Source organism: Ambystoma mexicanum, chromosome 11 (genome assembly GCF_040938575.1).
Source record: "Ambystoma mexicanum isolate Mex_15411 chromosome 11, UKY_AmexF1_1, whole genome shotgun sequence".
NCBI lineage: Eukaryota > Metazoa > Chordata > Amphibia > Caudata > Ambystomatidae > Ambystoma > Ambystoma mexicanum.
The window spans coordinates 820,940,795-820,966,508 of NC_090934.1; positions in this window are offsets into that span (position 1 = coordinate 820,940,795).

A 25,714-nucleotide genomic window follows, 5' to 3' on the forward strand; every position below is an offset into this window, starting at 1 on the left:
CCAGGTGTAAATTGTGCATAAACATGTCCACTTAAAGCAACAACCTTTAATACATCGTGGACGTCTGTCATGCTGTCATGCTCTTCCATGATGAAGTTGCTATTGATGCTGCCCATTTTACGTTTAAAGAAGGAAAAGGTATTTTTAATGGGGCGACATCATGCACTTTTCTATAATCTGCAGAATCGGCTCAAAAATCTCCTCAATCAGTTTCAGCAGACTGACTTATACAACATTAGTACCCGGCGAGGGTCAACAAGAATGCAACATGCATTATGATTGACCCTTGCTGGGGCATTAACCAGCCGGGAATCCCTTACACGCTGTACGGGCCTTTGGTTCCCGGCAGAGGGCATGGCGGCCCCTTAGCCAATGAGGAGGCTCGAAACGGGGCAATACCCGCTCCGAGCCTCCCCATGGCTGGAGGCTGCCTACGTCCCCCGTCGGAGACTCAGGTACATTTTATTTTTCCTCCACCCCCCCCCCCCTGCAAACTATTCCCTCCCCGCCCTCCCAACCCCACTTACCTTCTTTTTTTCTTCTTTTCTCGGGAGCAGACGCGCTGGGTTCCCAGCGCGTCTGCTCTCGATGGCCGCCATGGAAAGGGAAAACAGACTACGTTTTCCCTTTCCTGGGGGCCATTTTATTTTCCTTTTTTTTCTGTTCCGAAACGTGTTTCGGAACAGAAAAAAAAGCAATTAGTACCCCGGTCTAACGGGCCGGGGTACTAATGGCTATAAGTCCCTCGATGGCGGGCAAATTCCACCTGCGGTAATGCCCCTGGGGCTTCGTTGAGGCCCTCGCTACGCTCTGGCCTGTAACAACAGCCCTGTGGGCATTACCTGGGGCGGTATTGGCCTGCCGTCTCGTGGCTTATTGCCACATTAGTACCCGGCGAGGGTCAACCAGAATGCAACATGCATTCCGATTGGCTCTCGCCGGGGCATTACCCAGCCGGGAATCCCTTGCACGCTGTACGTACCTTTGGTTCCCGCGGGGGGTGTGGTGGCCCCTTAGCCAATGAGGAGGCTCAAAACGGGGCAATCCCCGGGCCTTTAACTACGGCCCCGGGGGGCATTATCTGGGGCGGTATTGGCCTGCTGTTTCGTGGCTTGAGTTTGGACATCGGTTTGTCTTCCAACAAGATACGGGCATTCCTCTATTAGATTAAGAAACACTATACTGGCCAGTCTATGAGCATTATCCAGTGACAGGGGCATTTGTATTCTTCACTCTGAACTCAGGACATTGAAGGATCTGCTCGATTATAGCTCTGAGCAACCTTCTCACAATGGGGCCATTTTTTGAATCTTGCAAGAACAAGTGTACATTGGTATTTCTCCCCACCAGTGCAGGGTAAGCGTGTAAGATGAACACAAAGATTGCAAAAATGACCTGGAAAGCGTTGTTGTTAGGCACCACTATAGGCACTCCAGAAAGGACCTTCAGCAAGGCAGGAATAGGGGGCCCCTTTCCTCTTCTCAATAGTGAAAAAGAAACCCAGATTTAAGCATATCCTTTTTTCCCATTCAAGTCTTAGGTGTGCCTCAGTCCAATGTCAACAAGGTTCTGTGGCTCATGAACAATTATTTTTCCCTTAACTCTCTTAGTGACTGAAAAGAGTGACCTGAAATAAGCCACAGTCCAATACACTCTTTATTTTTGCTTGGCAGCTGCTTCTGTGTCCTTCTTCCTCGTCATAGACCTAGTGTGCATGTGCTGTGGTTCTTCCCCGATGCTCTCTTCGGTTGGGGGTGACAGTGATGCGGGCTCTCCAGTGTAGATCTTTACATTGCTGAGGAAAATCCAAGCACGTCTGCCCTGCACCCTGACTGCAGACGGCGTGACATCTTCCACTATGAAAGGGCAGTTGAAACGTGGTTTGTGCCACTTCCGAGTGAAATTGCGAATTAGAACCGCATCTCCAGGAAACAACTTAGAAAGACACAATTTATTTGCTCCTGTTGCTGTAACATCTCCTTCTGTGTTCTGCGTTGCCTAGCACCCCTTTCGCTTGAGCTGATCTGAAATGACAGAAATACTTGAAGTCATACATGTAAGATAATCATGTAACTCCTTTCCTAACAGTTCTGCTGTTGGCTGGGCATCACTTCTACTTCTCGATGGAAGTCTCCCTGTCACTATCTCGTGCTGGGTAAGATGGTGGTCTGACCCTGGCTGGTTTCGCAAGGCATATAATGGCAGTGGTGGACAATGCAACCATCCTTTTTTCAGGGTCAACTTCAATTTGGCTATTCTCTCTTTAAGTAGGTTGTTGAGTCTCTCAGACACCATTCACTTGCGGGTGATATACCGATGAAAACTTGTGCTTTATACTAAGCAACAAGATTATTTGTTCAAAGACTTCATTAACAAAATCAGGGCCATTATCTGATCTCAATACCACACATATTCCCCATCTTGGAAAAACTTCTCGCACTAGAAATGTGGCTGCACAGGTGGTCCAGCTTCGATCCACCCTGAAAAGGGACATGCTACCACTATCGTATATCTGTATCCTTTACAGACTTGCAGCATGTCAACATAGTCGATGTGTAAATGCTGAAAGGGACCGTTAGGTCTCAGAATCACTCCTCTAATTCTGCGCAATATGTGCCCAGCAGTGAACTTTTGATATGCGATACAATTTACTACATAAAATGCAACGTGTTCTACTATATTTGGAACAAACCAATCCTCCGCTATTGTTGCGGCGAGGCGCAGGGTAGTATATCTGTTCCAACGCCACCCTTAAGAAGGCTACAGGCATCAACGGTTTACAGTGCTGTCTTGTTGCCACAATGCCTCAGAGAGGTTTAGAAAACACCCTCTCTGCATCCACAAGTATTTTTTGTCTTGGGGCGCTTCCCCTTAGAGTTCCCCCAATTGATTTCTGGACAGATTATTACAACAATTTAGCACACTCATCACCACCATACTTTCATTCACATCAGGCGTATCAAACGACATGATTACTTCTGTGTATGCAATGCGTTTGGCTTCCTCATCTGCTTTTTGATTCCCACGTTAAATAAAATCTGCCCTTTTAGTGTGAGCTGTAAATTTTACAACTGCAATGGCTACTGGGAGTTGTAGTGCTCTAATGAGTCTGTCCAATAAAGCTGTGTGTTGTACTGGCGTGCCATCAGCTCAGTGGTAGCCCCTCCTTTTCCAATGTGCCAATCCTGCATACACTGTTGATGTCACATAGGCGCAGTCACTGTACACTGTTACTTCCTGGTCTGCATGATTCTCAAGCACGACAATCAGTGCTACCAACTCTGCAGCTTGTGCCGAAAAATGAGACAGTAGTCGGGCACTTGACAATACTTCAAACTCTCCATTGGCTGTGTGCTTTATGACAGTGGCACCCGTATATCTCTGTCCATCATTTTAATCGCTTCTAGACGAACCGTCAATAAAATGAATCTCCCAAGCTGCCACTGCATTTTCCTTTACCCTTGGGAGTTAGTCATAGAACTCTTCATAGTTCGAACAATCATGCACATGCTCACCCTCTGCCAGTGGTTCAGCTACAAACACGGCAGGATTCACTATTGTGCATTGAACTATTTTGATCGCTGGATTTGATATGACCACCTCATAGGCAGAAGCTCTTTGAGATGTCAGAATACCTTTAGGTTTTTCCAGAATGGCAAACAATGCATGCTCAACAAATAACATCATAGAACATCCCATCACTATGCTTGCAGCCTTCTCAATGGCGAAGGCAGCAGCTGCCAAAGATTGTTCGCATGTGAAGTGACCCCTCATTACTGGGTTTAGAATCCCACTGTAATACGCAAGGGGTTTATAGCCCAATGTAGTTCTCTGTGTGAGTACAGCTGTCCTAACAGTGCCATTAGTGCGCGAAAACAGGAAGAATTCCTCTGCATAATTGGGAATCCCTAGAACTGGAGCTGTAACTATTGCTTTCTTCATCTCATCAAACCCTTCTTCCATTGCCTCGTTCCAAAAAGTTATTTCTTGATTTACCTGTGCTTTTTTCAGAGCTTGCAGCAAGGGCCTTATGTATGAACTGTAATCAAAGACCCATGCTCTCACATAATTACATATTCCTAAAAACCTCTGCCTGTGTTTTATCGTGACAGGCTTTACTGACTTTAATATAGGTTCAGCCCGCTCTGAAGTAACCTTCTTTCCTTCATGCGAGATTAACTGTCCTATGAACAGCACTTCCTCCTGACAGTACTGTAATTTCTTCTTGTCCACTTTATATCCTTCGTCTGCTAGAATAATCATCAACTGAACTGAATCGTGTCTGCACTTCTCTGAGGTGCTACAGACCAATATGTCATCCACATACTGTAATAGAATACTATCTAAATCAATATTGCTCAAGTCCATCTTTAGGTCCCTGTTGAAAATAAATGGAGACTCACAGTACCCCTGTGGTAATCGAGTACTTTTCAGGTGGGTTTGCCTGAACATAAATGATGTCAGATCTTGTGAGTCTTTGTGCAATGTGATTGAGAAAAACACATTTTTCAAATCAATCATAGTGAAATATCGGGCCTCAACAGGTATGTTACATAAAATTGCCGCCGCATTAGAAACTAGAGGAAATTCAGCCTCTATAATCTGATTAATCGGTCTTAAATCTTGAATTAAACATCACAAACCTCCTTTCCCTTTCTTGATGGGATAGATAGCAGTATTACACAGTGATTCCGACGTCACTAAAATACCCTGTTCCATCATGGCAGATATCGTCTTAAAAATACCTTCATCTGCCTCTTTAGACATGAGATACTGTCATGCTCAAGGTAAAATCGCTCCTGGTTTCAATTTAATCTTTACTTCCCCAGCCCCCTTCAACAGGCCTACATCATAGGGGCCTTTTGTCAGTAAGGAAACCGGTATCTTCGCCATATCTTCCTCGTAATACTCTGGGCGTTTTAGTGCTAACATAATTTTCTGAGGAACCTCTCGTTTAATGGCTCTTACCCAATAAGTAATGCTTGTCTCAAAAATCACCAGCTCATCAGATGGATAATCTCCAAAAATCTCATCAGTGACGTCAACCTAGAACCTTCTCCAATGGCAATCACTGTGCTCCATTGTCTGCCTTCATGGTCATTCCCATCAAACAAAGCCATATCTCCTTGCACTATGGCTGCTTGTAATTCTAAAGGAAAGATTTGTCCTTCCTCTTCATCCATAGGTATCTTTGGTCTGAATAGAAATTCATCAGGTATTCTCATAGTTCTACCCACTAAGTTTGGTAGCCATGTCAACAGAGTGCGTACCCCATAGTGAAAAACCTCTGGTTCTAATGTCACTCCTCGTATAGCTACTTTTCCTGCAAATGCCATAACAAATTATCTTACGTTTAAATGATACATTCATGGTGTCGAACACACTATGCCTTCATCAGTAAATGAGATTGTCATATTCAACTTTGTCATTAAGTCTCGACCCAATGTATTGACGGTGTCTGCTTTGAATATAATAGTGGTACAGACATGTAACACTCTCCTATAGAGACTGGTAGTGCATTAGTACAAGGAACTCTACTTGTGGCTCCTGTGAAACCTTGAGTATTCATGGCATTCCCAGACATCGAAAATGTCCCTTCTCGTGTACATGAGCATTTTGCACCTGTGTTGACTAAAAATGCAAAAGAGTTGCCTCCTATATCGACGTCAACCCTCGGTTCCTCTTGAGGATTAGGCGTTACTGATAGTATAGAACACATCAACTCGCCCAGTGAGCTGTCCTATTGTGGGTAGAGTCTTATTCCCGTACCTGTGAAAGGATTGCCTCCATCGACGGTGACACTGCCTATCCTAGGACTCATTAACTCCCCTGTGCTCATGCTTTGCTGTATATGCAAAGGTGACTGCTGCGACTGCCCTTGCGGCGGATTCATTGGTGGCTGCTGTGTTTGAAAATGTTGCTGTACTCTCTGCACTTGTCTCTGCTGCTCTGATTTTGAGCAAACCCATTTCCATTCTGCTGTAGATATGCAGGTGGGTTTAACATCCCTCCTCTTGAAAATTGATTTTTCTGCACAAATCCTTGACTTTCACACATACATGCAATATGCCCAGTCATTCCACATGTCCAACATACAGGAGGTCTCCTAATCGGTCCTCCCTGCATGCCTTGGTTATCATTATGCATGTTCTGGAACCCACTCTGGTTATTCTGTAAGCTTCTTCCTCGAAAACCTCCCCTTCCCCAGGGGATAAATCCATTATTACCTTGGTCAAACTGTCTCTGATTATTCCTTTGTGGCATGTTTGCGATTTAATGCGAACCAGATCCGCCTCCACTCGTCAGCATTGCCCCTTCAATGGCGTACTTGGAAAGTGTTTTCTGCACTAGTGCGATGGTCAGATGAATCTCTGATCACGGCTTGGCTTCCATGCCCACTAACTTCTTGAGCTGCTTTTGTACCGGGTCTGGCAGCCCTTGGCATAATACATGATAGAACACAGGTATTGCTTTCCCCCAAGGCTCGCGTTTTTCCAAAGTCCATTGCTCTTGGAAATTCTGAATGTAAACAAGCGGATCATCCCCTTCTTTCATCTTTTTCATCATTATAGCTATCATATATGATGTGTCCGGATATAGCACTGTCAGCACTTTCCAAACTGCTGCTCTGCAATTATTGAACGGTGCTCCATCATGAGCAGTGTTAACTGTGGTAACACTAGAATATCCTTCTCTGGACCAGACATCATCAGCTTTTTCCCCAAGAATAGCAATCAGGAGACCCTTAATATCCCTTATAGCTAATGTATTTCCTCCTGTCATTTTCTCGAGCTCATGTGTCCACTTCCCAGCATCAGAGGTTAAATTGTGGAGTTTGCACCTTAAATATTCCTTATCCATTTGCGGCCATGGTATTTACTGTGGTCCCGTTCCTCCCATCTCCAACAAAGGAAACTGTGAAACCCCAAACTCGTATTCGTCACTTATCGTTTGCCTATCCATAGCCGGGACAATAGTTCCACACCGCCTTCTACCTGGTAGTGATCTTAGCCTGCTCACATATGGTCGTGAGCCCCCCTCTGACCATAGGATCTCTCTTTAGGTTGATTTAGCGGCGTCATGGAATTTGACGGCCGAGATATAGGAAGGTCTAAATCCGACCATCTTACTTGCTTTTCCATTGACAAGCACCCTTTAGATCCTTCTTCCCCATAAGCGGATTCTCTATCTTCGTCTGACATCTCTTATCCCCATATTATGTGACCTCTCTCTTCATCATCTTTGTTCAGACAGCTCCTTTGGTTCAAAACTACATGAGGCTCCTTCCTTATCGTACAGCTACATACTCTCAAGTTGATCATTTTTACCTTTTCCCTGCAATGTTTTCTGGGACTTCATGTCATGATAAACTTTATCGATTGCCTCTCCAATACCTCTAGAGTCAAGCACATCCTCCAGATTTGCTCTGGACAGACCTGCTACCGGCTCATGTTCTGGGAAGAACTCTTCTAAATCCTCCCATTAGACTACTGGATTAGGATCCATTACCTCCTTTTCCATGCGATCAAGATCGCGTTCTCTCTGCCTTCTCTTTCATTAATTTCATCGTCAAATTCCTTTTGCTTCCTTGGTTCTTTCCTTACCCTGTCTTCTTCTTTCCTTTTCATGTCCCTTCTTTCATTTGCCCTATGTATTTCTTCATCTCTTTGTCTTTGTATTCTTTTATCCCTTCATTTCTGTTCCTCTTGTTCCCTTCTTTTCCTTTCTAACTTTTCTCGTTCTTTGATCACCCTCTGCCTATTATCATATTTTCACTGCTCCTCTGCTCTTTCCTGTTTTCTCAGTTGCTACTCTTGGTACAACTCTTCCTGTCTCTGTCTATCCTTTCTTTTTGTTCTATTGTCTTTTAATCTTTCCTCTTTTTCCTTATCCTTATTGTCCTGATCATCTTCCCTTTGCCTTATGTCCTCAATGCTTTTACTATCGAGTTTGAGCAAAATCTGACCACCCATCCATTCGTTCTGTATAAGCACTAACTCATCAGCCTTATCTTTTTCTCCTTTCCATCTCTTTATTTCTCGTCCTATATCTAGAGATGTACTTGCTCGATCACTTTTCTCTTTATCGCGTCTCTCCTTGCCACTCGAGACCTTAGAGATTACATCTCTCTCAATATTTTTCTCTGGGCCCTCGTCGCTCCTTTGCGCAGGTGACTCATATGCCGGGTTGCTATACCCTATTGCTGCCTTAAGCTCCCTTACTGGGTACAGTCCTTCATCTTTCTTACTATTGCCGTCTGCTTCAGGTGCGGCGGGTGGAGCAGAAGGCTCTTCATCCCCCTCTGTACATATATTAAATATTCAATCTACAGGAGACGGATCTTCTCTCTCCTCCTGGTACATTTTCCAGAGCTCTAAACTCGTTTGTCTAAGTTTTTCCCCGTATATGCAGCATGCAAATTTGTCGTCATGTGCTGCAGGACTGCCTTCGATAGCAACCCCCCTTGTGGCCACGGCATGAACATCTTGTCCGTAGTTCCTTTAACCCATTCCGCGCTATATTGTCTAAGCTTGGGTGCTTGTTTTGGCAATTGCTTGCAAAGGTGTATAAGCGGAGTAATATCCTCCATTTTGACACATCACTCTTTGACCGTCAATACTCACCGTTTACTCTTTGCAAATTATGCTAATACTTTTGAATATAGTCAAACAATATGAGCGTGCACCAATCGTTGCAAGCTCAAAACCTTTTATAATTTCGTTTTTTACTTTAATCTGCTAGAAATATCAACTCAAAATCTCTAAATATACGCTTAGTCCTTAAAAACTCTCGCATTTTTCATCAACTTTGTTTTATCGTTTCATCATTTTTTATACAATCACATAAAACAAACAGACAGACAAAACTCTCTGCCAGCCACATATACTTCTCGTCTTCTCTCATAAGACTAATCCTGCATCTAAAAAAATACCCCATACAGAGTGTGAACAGCCCTCGTTAAGTTTGTCTCTAACCTAACTCATTCCCTACGCTTCCTCTATGGGAATTTAGGTGCTGTTCCTTCTGTTACGCTCTTTAAAGCGTAGGCACTAGGAGTACTTTCTATTGTGGCTTCTCTTCATGATTTTCCCTGAAATTGCTTGGCCACCCCTCAAGTAAATTTTGACACAATATTCAACAATACCTCCATCCGTTACTCGTTTTACCTTTTATCGCTTTCATCACCCACTGCCCATTCAGTCTTTTGCCTCCTCGCTCAGTTTTATACTCACCATTCGAATCTTTTAACTTCCGAATCTCAGGATTGCATGCCTACTCAGTGGGCTCTTCAACTTTCCGTCCGTTCAGCTTCCTGTAGATGCCCTGCATGAAAACAAGGGGACCCGTCTAACCTGGCTTACAAGACTTTGTGTTATTCTAAAAAATGCTATCTACAGGGAGCCTCATGTCCTTTCAGCCGAATGGCAGAGGTTTTCAGGGACCTCAAAAGCTTACTTAGCTCGATGGATTATTTAACCAACAAATCTCTGCTACCACGTGAACTGAACTTTCCAGCCCTTTAAGATGAGATAGCAATACCCTTGAGATAGATGGGGATGCTGAATTTTATTCAAACATCAATAATTGAAACAACTCTGGTAGTTGGCAAAAGGATAACTGTTCTAATATCAATTATCTAAAACAGGGAGTACAACAGACATCAGCAGACGTCTCTCATTACGATCTCAAAGCAAGTCATAAAAAATCATACTTTTATAGCAAATATTCATCATTAATGACGTTTAGCCTGCATATTACTAACGACATCCTAAGTGGCAAAACTTAAAAACGTATGGGTGAATGTGATAGTCTAAACGTACCATCTAGGTATATGATCCATACTCGGTTGGGCAGTGAAATAAAGTGATAGGCTTCTTAACATCAGGTGGGGTAACTAATCCTTTCTCTAAAAATGTCACTATGAACGTCACTAAATATACCATGTCTAATTGGCTACACAACTATAGGACCCTTTATCATGCGGTCCTCTATCATTGGTTACTTTCTAACCTCGGTCAGTACCCTCCCAACCTATGTTAGCAGCACGCAGGCTGAGCGTCCAGGTGCAGATAAGCTTTTCTTAACCTTACCTTCCCACCAATTATGCTACTTAAGAATTCAGGGGAGTGAACGTACACTCTGCTCTCGTGCGTAGGTGTGACCATCATGCTTGTCCGACTTCTCCTCCCACGTGACTACAGACCAAGACATTGAGCTTTCTGTGTATTAAAATGCTATTTCCAATAGACCTCTGACGTCTTCTTGTTCTCGTTCGTGCCTTCTGAACAGGAAGCTTCGTTCTTTCACAAGATTTGTATCCAATCTCAGCTCACCTCAGTCTGATAAGGCCTTGGCTTCTTGGCACATCCAACCTCTCCTTTCTGAGCTTTCTCCTGTAATTCACTTGCTTTTCCGACTGCGACAATAATGGATAAAGCAGCCTTTCTCCTTGTGCTACTGATTCCATTATTTACATATATATGCATATGGACATGTTGGCGGATGCTGCACTCTATTCACTATAAAGCTAGCCTCAAGAATACTTCATCTGCTTGCGTTTCTTTGCATATTTACATGCGTGAAATTGCATGGTACCTTCACTCTTTTTATAGCATACGCTTCTTCATCTTGATCCCAAGATGTCATTCATTTCGATACTTTATTGATGCCTCCTAAAATTGTCTACATCCTCTGGTTTCTGCATCTCTTCTCTATATACGTCAGCTTTACATTTGTATGATGTCATTATTTCTCTTTGTTTCTTCAATTTGTCCTGCTTTCTTCCGGACTATCACTCGGACAGCCATCATACTGTCTCAGATGCGGGTATGGTTGTCTCAATGGGAACTGTGCTTCCCAGATTCTCTTTGGTATCTGCAGTTCAAATGGCTGTACGTGCGTCGCATTCTGGTGTCCAGCAGATAAACAATATGGGCGAAGTGATTGAGGTGGGGGTACTTAGCACCTTCTCTACACCATGCAAATGGCAGAGGTATGCTTTACAAAGCCCACGTAGCGTGCACAAAACAGCACATCAGTCAGGCCCACTTGAAGAGATGGTAAAGAGGAAATACTTCTGCTGCATCCAGTAAAACATAGAGATTGGCCTGCTTTAAAGGTTGACCATGTCCTTCATGGGTGTCTGTCAATATGATACTTACCTGCTGCAAAGCTTACATTCGAAACGCCAGAACAACTAGGCCCAGAGCACAAAGATGCAGTCAGGTTGAAATAACGAGATACTGAAGAGCAATTTTATATTTCAGAGTGGGAAAGGGAAGTATGACCCCGACGTGATTTGAACACACAACCTTCTGATCTGGAGTCAGACGCGCTAACATTGCGCCATGAGGTCCTTGTGGCATCCACCTGGTGTGTCTGATGACAGAATAAAGGTAGGAGATGTACATGCACCTGCAGAGCCTCATTGCTTCTTTAAGTAGACTGGCTAGGATAGCTTCCTTCTGTGCATCAGTACACGCTGCAGCCAAACCCTTCCCATGAAGTCTTGATGTTTATGTATCTAAAGGCAAGTTTTGAAAAATTAAAGCAAGCGAGAAGAAGTGCTTGCCATTTATTGGATCCTCAGTAGGAGAGACCTGCGAGAGGTAAACAGAAATTTGCAGTTGGTCATCCCTGAATTGAACCACCAACCTTTCGGTTAACAGCTGAACACGCTGACCGATTGCGCCACAGAGACTCATGCAATGCTCACACTTGGGCGTGATTGGTGTGCTGTTTGCTTATGCTTCCCAGGCAACCTGAAAATCTTTCTTAAATAGCTCTATTTCCCACAGCAAATCAGGGCATCAGAGCGCTTCCTTACCTCTCCTAATCCACAAACACAGGGGATTTAGTAAAGGACAAAGCCCATCAACAGTGCACCAGATTTCCTCTGTGTAGGTATAACTTGCTATGAGGAAAGAGCCACAGTTGCATTCTTGTTTTAAAAGGGGGCAGCTGGCTGAACCCAGAGAACACAGGAGAAATGACTCGGTTATACTGAGTGGCCCACTCTGTGTCTTTGTGCCAAAAACAGTAGCGTCACTGTGTGGGCTTGAACCACCAACCTTTCGGTTAACAGCCAAACACACTAACCGATTGCACCACAGAGATTCACTGGTATGTGGATTCTGACTTTGGCCTGATTGCATTGCTATTTTTATCTGATTGGCAGAAAACATGAACTTTTTTCTGAAAAAGGCATGCCTCTCTTAGCACTGCAGTGCATTAGACTGTTCCCTTGCTTCCCTGTGTCCCCAAATAGACAACCACCTTGGGCACAATAGAAGACACATTCCAGCAGATTTAGCAAGAGTGCACCAAGAGAACTTGGGGGAAGTAGCTTATGTTAACTACTTGCCATGCTCTTTATAGATCCCTCTGTTTGACCGGGTGAATTCTAGCTCCTCGGGTAGATTAAGCAATTTTTGGATCTATATGATGTGTGCAATAGGAATGCTATAAATTGCACTGTACTGCTATTGAAAATATACCCATTTTAGCAGGATGTTCAGGTAAGCTTTGTTTCAGAAAACAACTTGCTAGAGGCCCTAGGACAGATTACTGGGACAAAGGAAGAGGGACTGGGGATTGTGACCCGAGCCCCGATCGCCCGAGGAACAGCGGGCAGAGAGCCCAGTGAACTGGATATCCCAGCCCCTTTAATGAGTGCCAATTACCCTGGAAATGGATGGGAATGCAGATTTTATTCATTCATCAATAATCAAAACGACTCGGGTAGTTTGGCAAAAGGAAAACTGTTTTAATGTCAATTATCTAAAACGGGGAGTACAACGTTCGCTCAATCCTCTTACTCAACGAATCTTACAAAAAACAGAGCTTATGCTCAGAAAATTTGTCATCAGTGACATTTTGACCTGCATCATTACCAACGTCATCCTCCGTGGGAAACTACAAAAACATACTGAAGGAAGTGATAGGTTCTGAGTGAATATCTAAGTATCTAAGTATACGTTCCATATCAGTATGGGACAGTGAATGAAAGTGAAAGGGTACTTAACATCAGGGGGGGGGGTAACTAAGCCCTCCCCTTAAAATGGCCACTATGAACGTCACTAAATACACTACGTCCCATTGGCTATACAAACTATAGGACCCTTAATTACGCGGTCCTCTACAATTGGTTGGCTTCTAACCCCTGTCAGTACTTTTTCACCTACGTCTAGCAGCATGTAGACGGAACATCCAGGTGCTGGTGAGCTCATCTTAACACTAGCTTCCCATCAATTAGCAAATCAATCCATCATCACCTCAATGTTCTAGTGTCAATTAGGGCTTTGAAGCTCGGCCTTGAGTTTGTACTGTGCTCTGAGAAATTTAAGGAGTGTGGGCACACTCTGCCCTCATGTGTAGGTGTGACCACCTTGTTAGTCCAACTTCAATCTTCCACGTGACAGGAGACCATGGAATCAAGCCTTCTGGTGCATTTAATACTATTTTTTAATAAACCTCTGACGTCTTCCTTGTTATGTTCATGCCTTCTGAACAGGTGTTTTGTTTTTTCACACGTTGTGTATACAATGTCAATTCACTCCAGTTTGATAAGACCTTGGCTTCTTGGCTCGCCCAACTCTTTCTGCTGAGATTCATTTTGTAATTCAATTCTGCTTTTTTAACTGCCACTGAAAAGATCCCTTCTTGCTAATGTCCCACACTGCTATAATGCATAGTGGAAACATCCATCCTATACTTGTCCATATGCATGTATATATTTATTGGCGCTTGCCGCAATTTATTCACTATAAAGCTAGCCTCATGATTACTTTGTCTGCTTGTGTTTCTCTTGCATCTGTACATGTTTAAACTAGCTTGATGTCTTCATCTGTTTCTGTGGGATACGCTTCTTCACCTTGATCCCAATATGTCACACATCCTTGATACTTTCTTGATGCCTTATAGAATATCTGCATTCTCTGGTCTCTGCCTCTCTTCTGTAGACGTCAGCTCGATTATGTGTGACTTCACCATTCGTCTTTGCCGTTTATTTGCTCTGCTTCTTCAGGGATTTCATTAAAATGTTCATCATATTTGCTCGTATGCAGGTATGGTTTCCTTAGTGGGTACTTTGCCTCCCAGATTCTCTTAGGTATTGGTACTTTCACTGGCACTGCACAGAGTCCATACTCTGCTGTTTGTCTGTTCAACTGCTCTGTGTATGTCTCATACTCTGGTTTCCAACAGACAGGTAAAATGGGCAGGATGATAGCCTTAGCTCCTTCTCGGCACTCCCCCCCTCTGCGATTCATCGACCACTCTCTTTTCATCCTTCACATGTAGGCATTTAGGTCTGGAGAAAAGCTTCTTTGGGACCCATATCTTTATTACTCCCTTCAGGCATCCAGCTGATTTAACATGCTCATCTTTGTTCCATGTCATAAGACTACATTGTCCACTTGGACTGCAATAGATCCATCTTCCCACATACTTCATATGGTTCTTTTGATAGAGGAACTTTGTTACCCCAGGTGAATGGATACTGGCTTTCTATGATTTCTTCATCTGTCAGGTCTCTGGCTTTCTATCCTGATTCAACATTGATCATGATCTTCATCCCTATGGCTTTCTTTGCTGTCTTCTTACACTGCGATATTATTATCTTGATCACACAGAATCCAAGCAACACCAACACGATCAGGGCTCCAAGAAACTTGAATATATCTGCCATCCATTGTGGAACCACAGAAAAGAGATATCCAAACCAGCTGTCATCAGCAATGCCTTCTACTTTGTCTATCATCTGGGCATGGAATTTCGTCAGCATGTCTATGGCCTCTGTCAAGGTTCCATTCTCGTCATCATGAGAAGGTATAAATGTGCAACATGATTCTCCAATTTTTGCACAAACACCTCCATCCATAGCTGTGATCATGTCCAAGACGTATCTGTTCTTGAGACTCATCAATCTCATGGCTCTCATCTCTTCTCTGATTGCATTGAATCTCTTTATGGTAGTGTTAATTGTCTGCAGCAATTCTCACCTGGTTATCTGTAACCACTTGGTATTTGCTCCAACCTGGATTCTCAGCATGAAGATCAACGTGAATACTGAAGAAGTCTGGCTGAATAATCTGTGCTCATACAGGATAGAGTCAAAAGCTTCTATTGATTTGGCTGAGAAATAGTTCTCTCTCTTCATCCTCTTTATCAGCTCCACAGATCTCTTCTTTCTCAGATTGTAACGCTCACTTAGTTCCCACGGAGGTGCAGGTCTAGTCTGGATTGCTGTGGCCTCTTCAAGCGTGATGCGCAGAAGCCGGAACACCGATTGAACAGGTCCCCCAAATCTTGCGTGCCTGGCCCGTAGGAATATCCTTCTGCAGATGAGAAAGGGAATTAACAGTCTGCAGAATAGTGTGCTTGCTCCCCCCTTTTCCCCCTATGTTCTTCTCTAACTTCCTCCAAACCCCCGGTTTAAGCTCACCTTATGGTTTGGAAGGATGAACTCTCCATCCTGCATCTGGTGCAGGGGCGCACGTTAGTCCAGTTACTTCACTGGTTTTCAGAATGGCACTGGCAAAATCCACTTGACTTTTCTGAGCGAAACGCCGTAAGTATGAAGATTCAAAAGTTCAAGTGTGAGCCCCCATTTCTGTTGTCTTCCTAACTTGTGATCTGTCCTTTATTTCAGGTGCAGAATGAAGGCGATGCGTTGAGGGGTTACATTTCCGATGATAAACTCAGGTGAGTTAGTGAGGGCGATTCCTCTAAATGTCTTTATCATTCCCCAATAATGTCTTTTGTCCTTTCCCCATAGGGGCCGGGGGGCGGTACCTGCCAACGGAGTGGCGCCGACCCGAAATGTGGAATGTTCACCAAGAAAAACTCGTAAGTGTTATGGCTGTAAATTAGGCTTTCCTCCGGTGTTCCCTCTGCTCATCTTCTCTCCCCTAGGTGCAGAGATGTGGCGACATGTGCTGACAGCCGCGATGGAGCCGGGAGATGTCTCGAGGACAGGTGAGTGAAGCGCGGTGCTGCAGAGAGCAACGCGATGCTTTTAAATGGAAGTCCTTCTTCAGGGATGCTGGAGTGGCGATTCCGGATGCAGGTAAGAAGTTTGAAATAGTTTGTGGTTTTCACCTTTCTCTTCTCTTCTTCCTAACAGGTATTCCTGGTTCGAGGCGGGCGTGGCTGGAGTCCCGGAGCAGGAGCAGACACGGTGAGCGTTCAGCTGCTGGAAGGCAGAACAACGCGAAGCGTGAGATACTGTCTGGGCGTGGCTTATATAGCCCCCCAAAGTAGTTCCAGGTAAGTATCCTTCCCTGGCCACGCCCGAGTGAAAAAATAGTCCCTTTCAGTTCTCAGGGAGGCCTGAAGCGTGCAGCATGGTCTGCATCAGGTAAGTGCACCAAACACCTCCCTTTATGAGCCTGGTGCCTATGGCGCCAGGACTGATGTCCAACATGAGCCTGGCGCCAAAGGCGCCAGGACAGAGTCCAAAGAGCCCCTATAAGGGGCCGCTGGGCCTTTACCCGAGGGCATGATGCCTGCTTCCGGGGGTGCTGGGCCTGGCCTGGTGCTCCGGGGGTAGGCATCAAGACAAGATGACCATCTGCCTTTGGGAAACAGTCAAGATTCAGATCACTCTTTGGAATCACACATGCTGGAACATGGACATTCACCAATGAGCATATTCCTCCCCAGTCCTTGGGTAACTTCATGTATGCCTTGGATCCACAAGCCCAATAATGATCCATAATTACTGCTGTCCCAATGTTCATTCCTGGTGCTTCGAATATTAGACCACATTTCTGGTTTTCTCCAATTTTTCTTGTGCCATTGTTTCTGAAACACAGGTGCAAAAAGTTGCATTCACACTGCACACAAATCAATAGTGTCCATGCATAGATTGCATATATTTTAATTGATTGCAGGTCAGCCTGACACGTATTTCGAGCTATAAGCTCTTCTTCTGAGGCTTATGAAATCCTGGTATCAAGCTATGTTATAATTGTCAATTGACAATAGACTCACTCTTTATGCAGTCCTTAACTATATATGCCACAGTTGCGTGATTACATTAGCTTGTTTGTAGTAGTTACCAGCCTTTCAGCGTAAAGTCCATCAGAACGCTTTGCATTCACCCGCAGCCAAATCCATATCTAAGTAGTCAGTACAAGTGCTGAGCTTTCTAACTTCTCCTTCTGCCACATCTTTTCAGTTTTATGAAACATAGCTTTGCACTCTCCAAAGGCACTATCTATAAGGGTCCTCCTCTGTCTTTGACCCATGCCAGTAGCCTAGCAAGTTTCGACCATAGAGGTTTACACAACATTTGTGAATTTTCAATCGTTGGCTGGTAGTGACCCATTATTACCCAGTCTCTGCAGATCACCACCCCTTCTTCCCAACCATCTGGTGATAGGACAGTTCACCAAATCGGCATCTGGCATCTGTTCTTCCATCTACAAATGTCTTATGCAGACTTTACTGGAACTTGCAGTTTCTTATTTACTTCCCATCTGATTCCAGCTCCATTTACTCAAGGCTTTTCATATCTTATCACATGATTCTTCGAATGGGCTCCGTTTCTTGTCTTTGTGTCTTGGATATAGTCCTCTTCATCTGGATATGTCCATTCCATTGCCTATTTGAGGTAGGCTGTTCGACCCATGAACTGGCCTCTTGTACTACAGAATGCTAGATGTAATATGCAGTGTGCAGTCAGAACATCTTCCGAATGCTGTATGGCAGGAGTGCACATACAAATCATTCCTCCTTTAAGGTTCTTCTTCCAACTTCCTTCATATGTTGAGACCATACCCTCACTTAGTTGGAATTGTAAATGTTAGCATGTGCCACAATTAGAAGGAATATGTCCCTCATCTTGATAGAATTATGATTGATACCATACCTCCCACTTAGTTAGAATTGTGAATGATACAATATCCCGCACTGGAATAGGTAGAATAGAGTGAACAGAATAGGTGGAATAGATTACATAGATTGAATGAATTGAGTAGACGAAGCAGAAAATGGTCGGAGGAGACTGAATGATTGGGGAAGAATAGAATGAGTGGACCCTACTGAAACCCACCCCACGCGTTGCTTCACTGTGCACCTGCTCCCGTGTTGATGCCATATATCTGTATCCCCTATATATGCTTTATATGTCAAATATCTGCATCCCCAATATATCCTATGTACCTGTATCCCTATATATATATATATATATATATATATATATCCCAAATATACCTCTACCCATACTGTCGCTATATATATATATATGTATGTCACTATGTACGTCCCGACTGTCCTGCTTACGTGCCTGGTATCAGGCGCTTATACTGATGGCCACCATATCACACCACTATGCCTATTATCTATTATACACCATCATTCAACCAGAACACAGCTATACCACTGATAATTCGGCCTAGCTGTTCACATACGAACATGACTCCATGATCACCTCATCACCCTAATAAAAACACAGCTAGCTGAAGCACATTCCGGCTAGCTGAAGCACATTCCGGCTAGCTTAGGCGTTCCTCAGGCCTAACGCAGCCAGAACCCAGTCTGGGTGTCCACCCGCCAGACTGGACACATCCAACTGATTTCCTCAGCACCACACCTATCGCTAAGAAGCAGCTACCATCCAACAACTACACCAGCTGCACACATATCAGGTGCTCCAAAGCACCATAAGACTCTCTCTCTCTTCTGACTAGAACTACGGTTCCCAAGGGCATTCAACCTACCAGCGCTGTGAGATCATACCAATGATGCATAAGGTGCTATATAAATGCCAAGTAACATAACATAACATAACATATGTTATTTCCCAAGTGAGCTGTGCTGTCCAGGTAATCATTCAATTCATAATTATTTTCCTGGGTGCTTCTTTTAGACCTCATTCTTTTCATGTGAGCTTCTATGATCATATCATGATGTGAACCAGCATAGCCTCCAGCTGGCCCAATTTCATGAACATCTATCAGTGCTGCGTGTGTAGGAGAAGTTTCAGCAAGTTTCAACCTCTCAACATGCCATTTAGGCATGAAAATGTCTCACAGAATCTCCATGTGTGTCTGTTTTATAGGGATTATCTTTGGGTCATTTATCACAGGACCAGGTGTACTTGCATGCATTACTTGTATGGGCGAACCGTCTAACAACCTATTGTCCTGCCTGTCTTGCCAAGCCTGTCTTTTATGTCCTAACAGAGTTTCTAAGACACTTTTTGTACATGAATTATTATTAATGGCCCTTATCTCAGGCAATTGTTCATCTTTCTTTGGGACAGGAATGACTACCTAGGGTCTGGGCTGCCTAGTAGTTACCACATTTACATTTTCCTTCTGCTCAGGAACATGTAGAGGAGTCTTCGCTCCATTTGCACCAATGTAGTAAGATGCGCGTACTGTCAGTGAAAGCAGTATGATTATGAATACAATGCAAGCATAAATAACAAAGAGGTATGTTACTTTACAACATCTACTTTGTGGATGCCTCTCTGCATTTGGCATTATTATATTACTGCTGATACTACCCATCTTTCTTGCCTAAGGAAGGAAAAACTCAAACTTTAATGCTACAACATTATGCACTGCTTCTGGAATCTGCTGTCTTGAATTCAGCAATTCGTCCTAGCTGATCGAGGATAAGGCTCTCAACCATTTCCTTGCATCAGTCTTTTATCTAATAAAATACAAATGTCTCCTCAGCAAGAAAGAAAACAACTTCACCAAATGTTCTCTAGAGATTTTTCTCCAGAAAGTCTCATTTTATAATGTTCTCATCTACTTCAACTGTCTAGATAAGTTCAATGACATATATCAGCTCGCAGTCTATGCCTCGAATCTGCTTCAGCCCAGACAACATGATGAATTTCTTTCAGCATGAAACAAGAGTCTTTCTTTATCAGCAACCTGTCCCTTGAAGGAAGGTTTTTACACCGTCCTCAGGGTTTGCTCGGAATATATGCTCTCTTGGATTATAATGCCTTCCAAGATTACATTCAAATGTGCAGTGCTTCTAGGATCCTTAGAAAGGTGAGCACATCCGTGCGTCTTCCAACAAGATGCGGGTACTCTTCAATTAGACGAAATTAGACGAAAGACACCACACTGACTAGTTTATGAGCGTCGTCAGTTGATAGGGGCATTTGTGATCTCCTCACTGTACTCGGGTAACTGCAAAATTTGTTCAGTGATAACTATAAGCAACCAACTTATAACTGGGCCATTCTTGGGATCTTGTAAGAAAGCAGGAATGCGAGTAGTTGTCCCCACAATCGAAGGGAATGAGCGCAATACAAACTCAAAATAAGTAAGAATGATCCGAGAAAGGTCATCATTGGGTAACACCATAGGCAAATCCCAACAGGAACTCAGTGTGAAATGAATCAAGGTACTGCATCCTCTTCCAATTGTTGTAACCACGATCGAAATCTGGCATACTTCTCTCCTTATCAAGGCTTAAGCATGCCTCTGTCCACTGTTTTTTAACAAGCTTCTCTGTGGCTTAAGAACAAAGAGTTTTTCCTCAACCCTATAATGACTGCACTGAGTATTTAAAACAAGCCACAGTCCAATGAACTCTTTCACTTTAGTTAACAGCTTCTGCGTCCTTCTTCCTCATCGTAGATCTCATCTGCATGTGCAGTGGTTCTTCCCCGATGCTTGTACTTGGTTCCAATAGGCGTGCGGGCAGATGGGTTTCTCCAGCAAAGATTTTGACATCACCTAGGAAAGTCCAAGCACGCCTGCCCTGCACTTTGACAGCAGACGGCGTGCCGTCTTCCACAATAAACGGACCGTTGAAGCGGGGTTCGTCCCACTTCTTCCTTGTGTGGTTGTGGATTAGGACTGCATCTCCGGGGAATAGTTGGGGAACACAAAGTTCCTTAGATTTACTTGTTGAATCATCTCCTTCTGTGTTCTGTACTGCCCTACACCCTTGTCGTTGTAGCTGACCTGAAATGACAGAGATACTTGAAGCCATACAATTCAAATAGTCACACAATTCCATTCCTAGCAAATCTGCAGTTGGCTGAGCATCACTTCTAACTCTGGATGAAGGCATTAGAGGTGTCTCTTTTGTCTCCCTGTCACTATCTCGTGGGGGTGAGATGGTGGTCAGAACCCGGTTTGTTCCTTAATGCATATAATGCCAGTGGTAGGCAATGCAACCACTCTTTCTTCAAGGTAGCTTCAATTTGGCTAACCTTTCTTTAAGCAAACCATTGAGCCTCTCACAGATCCCATTTCCTTGTGGATGATAAGCTGAATAAAACTTGTGCTTTATACCAAGCAACAAGCTGATCTGTTCAAATGTTTCATTCACAAAATGTGGGCATTGTCTGACCTCATTACTTCGCATACTCCCCATCTGGGAAATACTTCCCGCACTAAGAATTTTACTGCACAGGTGGAATCTGGGTGTGTACAGGGACTTGCTTCAATCCACCTTGAAAAGGGACACACCACTGCAATCAGGTATCTATATCCATTACATACTTGTATCATGTCGACATAGTCGATATGCAAATTCTGAAAAGGGCCATTAGATCTCGGAATAACTCCCCTAACTGTGCGCAGTGTATGCCGAGCCGTGAATTTTGGACACACAAGACAAACATGCTCTAATAGATTTGTTACAAACTAATCCTCAGCAATAGTTGCAGCGAGATTCTCCCTAGTTGTGTGCGCAGGGTGGTGTAGCTGTTCCAGCGCCACCCTTAATAAGGCTACAGGCATCACCGGTTTAGCAGTGCTGTCTTGTCGCCACAATGCTTCACCCTCTTCGCATCCATAAATTCTTTTCCTCTTGAGGTGCTTCCCCCCCTGGACCTCTACCAACTGCATTTTTGACAGGTTATTATAACTTTCAGATACAGCCATCATAACAACCATTTTTTCATTCACATTGAAAGTCTCAACATTCATCATCTCTTTATCTGTATTTGCTACGTGCCTGGCCTCAACGTCTGCTGCTTGATTTCCACGTGAGATACAATCTGCTATTTTCATGTGAGCTGCGCACTTGACGACTGTGATGCTTACTTGGAGTTGTAGTGCCATAATAAGCCTATCCAATAAGGCGGCGTGCTGCACTGGCGTGCCGTCTGCTCGGAGGTAGCCCCTCCTTTTCCAACGTACTAACCCTGCGTGCACCATTGAAGTCACATAGGTGGGGTCACTGTACACTGTTACTTCCTGGTCTGCATGATTCTCGAGCATGACTATCCACGCCACTAGTTCTGCAGCTTGTGCTGCATAAGACGGGAGTCATGCACTTACCAATGTCTAGAACTCCCCATTGGATGTGTGTTTTACCACAGCGGCACCTGTATATCTCTACCCATCATTTTGATCGATCCTTGAAGAACCGCCAATGAAAACAATGTCTCCTCCTGCTAATGCGTTCTCTTTTATTCTAGGGATTTCATCATAGAACTCTTCATAGTTTGCTCAATCATGTACAGGCTCTCCTGTCATTGGCTCAGCTATAAACATGGCAGGATTCACTATTTTACATCAGACTATTTTAATCGCTGGATTCAATATAACTACCTCATAGGCAGAAGCCCTTTGAGATGTCAATGTGCCTTTTGGTTTCTCTACAATAGCAAATAATGAGTGCTCAACGAACAACAACATGGAACATCCCATCAATATGCTTGCAGCCTTCTCTATGGTGAATGTGGCGGCAGCAAAAGACTGTTCACACGGAAAGTGACCTCTCATTACTGGGTCTAAGATTCCACTGTAATATGCAAGGGGCTTGTACCTCAACGTGGTTCTCTGTGTGAGTACTGCTGTCATAACAGTGCCATCTGTATTTGAGAATAAAAAGAATTCCTCAGCATAATTGGGAATCCCTAAAACTGGAGCTGTGCAAATTGCTTTTTTCAACTCGTCAAACCCTTCTTCCATTTGCTCAGTCCACACAGTTTTTCCTGCGTTGCTTGTGCCTTCTTTAAAGCCTGTAATAGAGGCCTTATATACGAACTGTAGTCAAAGACCCATGCCCTGACATAATTACATAATCCCAAAAATCTCCCCATATGTTTTATCGTCTGTCGCTGGACTGTTTTTAAAATAGCCTTAGCTCTTTCAGGGGTAACCTTCTTTCCTTCATGTGAGATCAATTGGCCTATGTACAGCACTTCTTGTTGACAATATTGTAACTTTTCTTTGTCAACTTTATATCCTTTGTCAGCGAGTAGAATCATCAGCTGAACAAAATCGCGTCTGCACTTTTCCTCTGAGGTGCTGCAAACTAAAATGTCATCTACGTATTGCAACACAACGCTTTCTAAAGCAATATTGCTCAAGTCCATCTGTAGGACTCTATTGAAAATCGATGGAGACTCACAATACCCTTGTGGTAATCTCATGCTTTTTAACTTGGTCTGTCTGAACGTGAATGATGTCAGATCCTGCGCGTCTTTGTGCAATGGGATTGGGAAAATGCATTTTTTAAGTCAATCACCCTGAAATATCGTTCTTCAACAGGTATATTACATAGGATTGTAGCCGGGTTAGGAACTAGAGGGAACTCGTCCTCTACAACCTGCTTTATTAGGCGGAGATCTTGAATTAAACGCCACAACCCCCCTTTGATTTTTTGATAGGGTACACTGCAGTATTACATGGTGACTTTGACATCACTAAAATGCTCTGATCCATCATGGTGGAAATCATCTTAAAAATACCTTTGTCTGCCTCTCGAGACATGGGATACTGTCGTGCTCATGGTAAAATTGCTCCTGGTTTCAATGTAATCTTCACTTCTCCAACCCCCATCAATAGGCCTACGTCATAGGAGCCGGTGGTCCATAATGAAGCTGGCACTTTGGCCATGTCTTCATCGAAATACTCAGGACACTTTTGTGCTATCATCATCTTCTGAGGAACTTCTCTTTTAATTGCTCTCACCCAGTAAGTGATGTCTGTTATATATTACTTCGTCATCAGATGGATGATCTTCAAACAGATCTTCATCAGTGACGTCAGTCAATCTGTAACCCTCCCTGATGGCGATTACTGCACACCATTGTCTGCCTTCATCATCATTTCCATCAAGCAAAGCCATTTCTCCTCGCACTATGGCTGCTTCTAGCTTTAAAGGAAAGACTCGTCCCTCCTCTTCAAGCATAGGTATTCTTGGTCTGAACAGAAATTCATTGGGTGTTCTCATTGCTCTGCCTACTAGGCCTGGTAGCCATGACAACACAATGCATACTCCATAATGAAAAACCTCTGGTTCTAGCGGTATTGCTCTTGCAGCTATTTGTCCTGCAAAAGGCATAATAATTTCACACACGCTCAAATAATGCATTCCTGGTGTTGAACACACTATGCCTTCATCAGTAAATGAAATTGTCATATTCAACTTTGTCATTAAATCTCATCCCAATATATTAACAGGTGTTTGCCTCGAATATAGCAATGGCACTGTCATGTCACACTCTCCTGTAGAGACTGGTAATTCGTCAGTGAAAGGAACTCTGCTTGCAGCTCCTGTGAACCCCTGAGTATTCATGGCATTGCCAGACATTGAAAACTTTCCCTCTTGTATGCATGAGCGTGTTGCACCGGTATCTACTAAAAACAAAAAAACGTTTGCCTCCTATACTGACGTCTACCTTCGGTTCCTCATGAGGATTTGGCGTCACAGATAGTATTGAACACATCACGTCTCCCAGTGAGCTGTCCTATTGTGGGTACAGTCTCATTCCATTACTCGCAAAAGGATTACCTCCAGTGACAGTGACACTCCCTACTCTAGGAGTTATTAACTGTCTTGTTCTTGTGTTTTGCTGAAGCTGCATAGGTGACTGCTGCGACTGCCCTTGTGGCAGATTACCTGCTACCTGCTGTGTTTGCACGCCATGCTGCACTCTCAGCGCTTGCTGCTGCATCGTTTGATTTGAGCAAATCCATCTCCATTTGCTGCGAATATGCAGGTGGATTTGACATCCCCCCTCTTGAAAATTGGCCATTTTGCACTAGCCCTTGACTTCGACACATGCAAGCAAAGTGCCCTGTTATTCCACAAGTCCAACATGTAGGCAGAGATCTTCCAACCGGCCCATTTTGCATATTCTGAAACCCACCTTGGTTATTCTGAAAACTTCCCAGATTTTTCTGCCAGTTCCCTTGATTACCTTCCCAACCTCGTCCTTGAAATCCTCTTACACGTGGAGCAAATCCACTATTGCTTTAATCAAACTGCCTCTGATTATTCACCTGCAGCATGTTCACTGTTTGCTGTGAATTCGTTCAGTATAACCTAGTCAACATTGCCTCTTCAATGTCGTACTTGGACAATTTCTTCTGCACTAGCTTTGCCTCTTCGCCTTTCCTAATATCATCTTTTTTGCGATTCTTTCCTGCAGGAGTCTGCAGTAATGCGCAAGGGTCAGCTGAATCTCTGACCATGATTTTGCTTCCATACCCACTAACTTCTTGAGATGCTTTTGTACTAGTTCTGGCAGCCCTTGGCATAATATATGATAAAATACTGGTATAGACTTTCCCCAAGCTTCGCGCATCTCCAATACTCGCGCTTCCTGAACATTTTGAATGTAAAAAAAGCAGATCATCTCTGTCCTGCATCTTTTTTGTCATTAAAGCTCCCACCATATCGAACGTGTCTGGATACAGTACTCTAAGCACTTTCCAGACTGCCGTTGTACAGTTATTGAACGGTGCTCCATCATGAGCAGTGTTAACTGTAG